This window comes from Myotis brandtii, unplaced genomic scaffold (assembly GCF_000412655.1).
Source record: "Myotis brandtii unplaced genomic scaffold, ASM41265v1 scaffold224, whole genome shotgun sequence".
In the NCBI taxonomy this organism is placed as follows: domain Eukaryota; kingdom Metazoa; phylum Chordata; class Mammalia; order Chiroptera; family Vespertilionidae; genus Myotis; species Myotis brandtii.
The window spans coordinates 55,006-62,144 of NW_005358400.1; positions in this window are offsets into that span (position 1 = coordinate 55,006).

A 7,139-nucleotide genomic window follows, 5' to 3' on the forward strand; every position below is an offset into this window, starting at 1 on the left:
TCCACCTAGCACAATACATGGTTATTACACTATAATTAACTATATTCCTATGCTGTACTTTATATTTCATGAATATTTTATAACCACCAATATGCACTTCTTAAACTTTCGGGTTTTTTCAGGCAGTAACCCCAAGCCCCATCCCTCTCTGGCAATATTCAGTCTTATATTGAATACCCGCCTGCCCCCCGAGTGCACAAATTTTTGTGCACCGGGCCTCTAGTTATTTATATTAGTCTTTAGGTTCCATATATAGGTGAAATAATTTGGTATTTGTCTTTCACTGACTGACTTATTTTACTTAGCATAATACCTTCTAGGTCCATTCATCGTGCTTCAAATGGTAATATTTAATTCATCATTGTGGCTGATTAATATTCCACTGTATATATGTACCACAGCTTTTATCCACTCATCTATTGATAGTTAATTGGGTTGCTTCCATATCTGGGCTACTGCAAATAATGTTCCAATGAACATAGTGGTACATATATTCTTTTGAATTAGTGTTTTGTGTTTCTTCATATTTATATCCAGAAATAGAATCACTGGGTCATTAGGCAGTTACATTTTCAATTTTTTGAGGACCCTCCAAATTTTTTTCCATAGTGGCTGCACTAATCTACATTCACAAAGTGGATTCACACTAGCAGTCATGAGAGTTCCCTTTTCTCCACATCTTCGCCATCACTTGCTTTTTGTTGATTTATTAATGATAGCCATTCTGATAGGTGTGTGCTGATATCCAATTGCGGTTTTCATTTGCATTTCTCTGATGATTAGTGACATTGAACATGATTTTCTATGTCTGTTGGTGGCCATCTAGTCCTCTTTGGAGAATTGTCTATTCAAGTTCTTTGCCCATTTTTAAATTGGATAGTTTTTGGGTGTTGAGATGTATGAGTAGTTTATAAATATTGGATAGTAGCCCTTATCAGTTGTATCATTGCCAAATATCTCCTCCTAGTTAGTACATTATCATTTTGTTTTTTGATGGTTCCCTTTGCTGTGAAAAAATTTCTAAGTTTAATGTAGTCCCATTTTCCTCCCTTTGGTTTTCCTTGCCTGAGGAGATATATGAGAAAATATATTGCTAAGGGAAATGTCAGATATTTTTCAGCCTGTTTTCTTTTAGATGTTTTATGTTTTCATTTTGTTTTTTAGATCCCCATATATTTATTTTTTAAAACCAAGAGATGTACAAGGACATCAGAAACTGCTACCCCAACATGCTGTTGCTGGTGACCAAGACACTTCAGTGCTACCATGTCCTTGGCAGTGAAGGGCATGGTTTAAGTGAAGAGAGTGAAGAAGTTCTTTGGGGCAATATCCATCAGGGTGTAGTGGTCCTCTTTACTGACAAGGAAGACTTAAGGGCCATTTCCTTTGATTAGTATGTAGCCAAAAGCAGTAAACACAGCCCTCAGAGCCTGTTCCAGCAGTATGGAAAAAGTTACTATGCCTTCAACAACTGGGCCACTGCAGGAGGGGTGGGGGATGGGAGCATAGAGAGCAGCTGGCAGAGCTGGTGGCTGTGGTAGAGTTCTTGAGGATGGAGCATGAGGGAGCTTTCTACAGAAATGAACTCTTCTTCAATTCACAGATCCTCCAAGGAGGTGGGGGAGGACCCCATAGAGCAGACTACAGGTACTATTTGGACAAGGTGAAAGCACAGACTGGAAGGCAAAAGAAAGGCCTGAAAAAAATGTGACTGGGAGTAACTAAGCATCGAAGGTAGTCCACAGAATCAAAAGTTGTATGTTGTCTGATACTTCAGCTTCTTTATTTTTTTATATTAATATTCATGAAATATCTTTTCCATCCCATTACACTCATTCTCTGTGTGTCTTTCATTTTGTGGTGAGTTTCTTGTAGACAGCATATATGTGTGTCTTTCTTTCTTATCTATTTAACTCCCCTATGTCCTTTGATTGGAGCAATTCATAACTTTACATTTACATTTATTATAGATAAGTATGTATTTATCACCATTTTATTAATTGCAGCTATGTTCCTCTTTTTTTTCTTTCTTCTTCTAATAGATATTCCTTTAAAATTTCTTTTAATACTGGTTTGATGACTTTTAACTCATTTAGATTTTTATTTTCTGGGAAGCTTTTTATCTTTCCTTCCATTTTAAATATTAATCTTTATTGGAAGAGTAATGTTTGTTGTAAGTTCTTACTTTTCATGACTTTGAATATTTCATGCCACTCTCTTCTGGCCTTGAAAGTTCCTATTGAGGAGGAATCAGCTGTCAGTCTTATGGGAGCTCACTTGTACAAAACTGTCTTTCTCCTGCTGCTTTTAAGATTCTCTCTTTGTTCCTAGCCTTTGCCATTTTAATGAAGATGCGTGTTGGTGTGGGTCTCTTTAGACTCATCTTAATTGGGCCTCTCTAAACTTCCTGGGCCTTTGTGACTTTTTCCTTCTCTAGGATAGGAAAGTTTAATTCATTATATTTTAAAATATGTTCTCAATCTCCTGCTGTCTTTTGGCCCCTTCTGGTTTTCATATGATGTGAATATTGTAATCCTATCTAATAATAAACAAATATGGTAATTGACCATACCTTCCCTATGCCTTCCATTGGCTAATCAGCATGATATGCAAATTAACCACCAACAAAGATGGCAGCTAATTTGCATACTGCAGGCAGGGCAGGCCAGTGTGAGCTGCCATCCCGGCCCCCATGTGCTGCTTAAGCCCCACCCCTAGCCGGGACCCCTGTGTGCAGCCCTGTGCAGCGGGACCCCCGTGTGCGGCCCTGGGCGGGCAGGACCCCCGTGAGCGGCCCTAGGCAGACGGTACCCTCGTGTGTGGCCCTGGGCAGCAGGGCTTGGTGTCACGATTGGCTGAGGAAACCCTATTCTTGCAGGAATCTTCCTGCAACAGGCTTCTAGTGTTTCATATTATCCCAGAAGTTCACCTTTTTGCTCCTCTGATAGGGTGTTTTCTTCTACCTTATCTTCAAAATTGCTGGTTTGATTCTTTGTTTTATCTAATCTGCTGTTGAATCCTTCTAGTGTATTCTTCATTACTGACATTGTGTTCTTCAATTTTGTTTTTGTGTTTGAGTGTGTGTGTGTGTGTGTGTGTGTGTGTGTGTGTGTGTGGTTGTATGTCCTTTGTTTTGCTTGCTATCTCTTTTTTGAAGATCTCACTAAATTCCTTCACCTCTGTGTCTGGTAGATGGCATACCTCCATTTCATTTCATTGTTTTTTTGGAGATTTCTCCTGTGTTTTCCCCAAAGGGGAATGTTTGTCTCCCCTATTTAGCCACTTCTCTGTACTTGTTTCTGTGTATTAGGAAAATTATCTATGTCTCCCAGTCTTACATAGTAGGTGGGGCTCAGTGGCACAGTGTCCATGATCACCTAAGCTACATGTTTCAGGAAAGTTCCAAGTGGTATATATGTTTGCCCTCCTATTGTCATTGAGTCTTGATTGTTGTTGGCCCATCCATGGGTTGGGTTGACCTTCACACTGGCTGATTATGAGGTCAACATCAACCACAGTGTATGATCTGACTCCATGAAGCAACATTTGCCCCAGCAGCACATGATGCCTACAAATATATCTTTTTGAGTGTGTTGCCTGTGGGCTCATTGGGTCATGCTCTGATGTGGTCTGAAGCTCACCACCAGATAGTGGCTCTGGGGCCTATTGGGAGGCAGTCTGGTGTAGGGCAATGACTGTATCTGCATGTGACTGACCCTGGGTTACCTATTTGGAGCTATAAAATGATCTACAGTCTGTGGTTGACTCTGCTGGGCCTGAGTATATGAGGAAGGGTCAAGCTGTCCAACAAGGATAGATTGTACGTCACCAAGTCTGGGGAAAGTTCAACAAAAGGCAGGTAGAATTTTTAGGTGTTAAATTGGACCTGTCTCTTACCTGAGCAAGTTTGGACAGCTCCTCCCCTCACTTCCTCTTTCCTTCTCAATATGTTTGCTTAGCATTGCCTTCAAAGTCAGAGAAGGGAGCAAGGCCCAGATTTTCCAGGTAAAGCAACATGGGTGTTTTTGTGTGTTTTAGGGGAAGAGGATGGAGGCAGGGAAATGTGGGACTTGGTGCAGAGGGGACATCTATCCTTATTCTATATCTTAAACCTCTTGGCATACTTGCTCTCAATATATGTCTCTCCTTGCTTTCTCTTTCCTCTGCCTGCTGATATTAGCTGTGATCCATTTTAAAGGCTGAGCCATATAAAATAGTACCTCTTGCCCTAGTCAGTTTGGCTCTGTGGATAGAGCATTGCCCTACTAACCAAAGGGTCCTGGGTTCAATTCTGGTCAAGGGCATACCTCAGTTGCAGATTCCTCCTGCTCCTGAACCAGGGCCCTGATTGGGGCTCATGGAAGAGGTAACCAATCGATATGTTTCTCTCACATAAATATTTCTCTCTGTCTTTCCCTCTCTATTCCACTCTCCCTAAAAATTAATGGAAAAATATCATCAGGTGAGGATTAAAAGAAAGAAATAGGAAAATATTACCTGTTTTAGGGATTGATGCTCAGAGGATAATTGTACAAATAAATGATTTCTTTCACCATTTATTAAATTTATAAATAATTTTGATGCTTTCAGGGATAGAATTTGGTGAGCAGACAGAATTATCTCTGAGGGTAATTGGTGGGTGAAGAGAATTGGAAAGTGTAAGAAGCACAGCTCAGTGGGGTTCCCCTTCTGAACAGTCATCACCTACATCAATTTTGTGGCCAAAGTTGAATGTAACCATTATATGATTTCTCTTCTTAGTTTTTAAAAAGCTGTATCTAACTCCCTATTTTTAAGGCATAAAGACATAACTCTTCTTTCAAAAAGAGTGTTTGTCTTTTTAACAGTGATTAAAGTTTGTATATGATGGCCTCCTATCAGATGAGCCTGTCTTTAACAACTAGAATTTTCAGCCTGTCCCCATCAAGGTCTGCTCCAATACAGTTCTTCAAACAGCTTTCCTCATTTCCAAACAATTCTAGATGGGAAGGACAAAAATATTTACAGTGTAATATCATGTTTCTATGCCACTAAGCATTTATAAAAAGGAAAAGATAATCTTTTTACAGATGTATCCTGGACATAAAGATCAGAGAGAAAGCAGGAATCAGAGTTGCCAGAAGCCAGTCCACTCTTGCTGCTTGACACAGTCGTTACAGGGAAGAAACATCTGTACAGCACATATTTCAAGGGACCTGGCATATACTGCATACTGTTCTTAATATGTTTGCTCCCCTTTTTTTAGCGCTATGTGTTATAACCAGAGCCACGTCCCTGAGAAAGGTTGTTTCTCCAGGTGGGAATTTTCCTCTGGAGTTAGGGATTAACAGGACTAAGGAAGAGAATAAATCAGTAAAACCCCCTAGTGTTACAGAAATACCATGTACTACTTATGAAGAACTTGGAATAAGACTGTTGGCAATAAATTTGGGACTTGTTGGGCCCACATCCCCAGGGGTCTGCCCACCAGGGAAAGCACCAAAGCCTATACCCCTGGAGACCAACACAGGGAAGTCCCAGGGAAGGCAAGCAGCGGGGCTGGGAGGACATAACCTTTACTGGGTAGAATAATCTCCTTCAGTCACTTCCTTGTAGCTTGTCAGTAGAGCAGTAGAATAGTGACCTTGGAATAGCCCTTATAATGGAACACAGAGATTAACCTAGACAAGATTAAAATCAACAGAACTAGATAGAGACAGGATTTTTGGCAAAGGTCAAATAAGAAACTATGAAAATGAAACAAGGAACTGTAGAAGGTTACCCAAAACATACCACGATGTGATTATAGAGGCATGCTTATAAAATCAACTGGTATAAATACAGATGTAACAGTACAATAAAGAGAGAACCTGGCTAGGCTGATCATCTGAACGCTGTCTCCGAGTCCTTCATTCTTCGCCCACTCTGTCCACACCTTTGGGAACCCCTGGACCTGCTGGGGCTGGACCCCAACACAGAGTGATTTTTTGTTCTTGTTGTTTTTAATCCTCAAGAAAGGACATTTTTCCTTCGATTTTTTTAGAGAGTAGAACGGAGGGCAGAATGGAGGAATGGGACTGAGACCAAGGGACACATTAATGTGAGAGTGGCACATCAATTAGTTGCCTCTTGCATGAACCCAATAAAGGTTAATGACCAAACTTTCTGGGCCAGAGTGATTTTTAATGAATTTCTTTACTTACAAATATTTATTGAGAACCCCTCTTTGTCCAGTATTGTGCTTTTTCCCAGATAATAAGGGAAATAGAAGACAGAGATGGTCCTACAATTATCACATATTAAATTTATTAGGGCATCATCCTATCTAATAAAAGACAAATAGGGTAATTAACCATACCTCCGCTACACTTCCCATTGGCTAATCAGGGCGATATGCAAATTAACTGCCAACCAAGATGGCGGCCGGCAGCCATGCAGCTGAAGCGAACATGAGGCTTGCTTGCTCCAGTGATGGAGGAAGCCAAGGTTCCCCGACTGCCGCGGCCCGGCTCTGAGCTCCTGAAGCAACAGTTCCAAAAGCAACAATGTTTCAATTATAGAAGCTAAACAAACCCCAGATACCTGCTTTCAGCCAGCCACGGCCTCAGAGCTGGAGCGAGCAGGACAGCAACAATGTTTCAATTATAGAACCCAAACAAAACCCAGATAACTGCTTTCAGCCAGCCACGGCCTCATGGCTGGAGCTGGGGCTCAGAGCTGGAGCCTCCAGTGACAGCTATAGAAGGTAAATAAATCCCAGAATAAAAAGAAAAAGAAAAAAAGGAGAGGCTGGGAGCTTCAGTTGCCCGCCAGCCTGAAAACGGCCCTCAGCCCCTCTCCCAGACTGACCAGGCACCCCAGTGGGAACCTCACTCTGAAGGTGGTGTGACCAGCTGCAAACAACCATCAGCCCCTCATCCAGCCTGGCCAGGCACCCAAGTGGAACATCCACCCTGGTCCGGGACACCCTTCAGGGCAAAACAGCCAGCCCCCACCTGTGCACCAGGCCTCTATCCTATATAGTGAAAGGATAATATGAAAACTGACCCTGACAGCAGAAGGACTGGGAATGACTGGTCACTATGACACACACTGACCACCAGGGGGCAGATGCTCAATGCAGGAGCTGCCCTCTGGTGGTCAGTGCGCTCTCACATGGG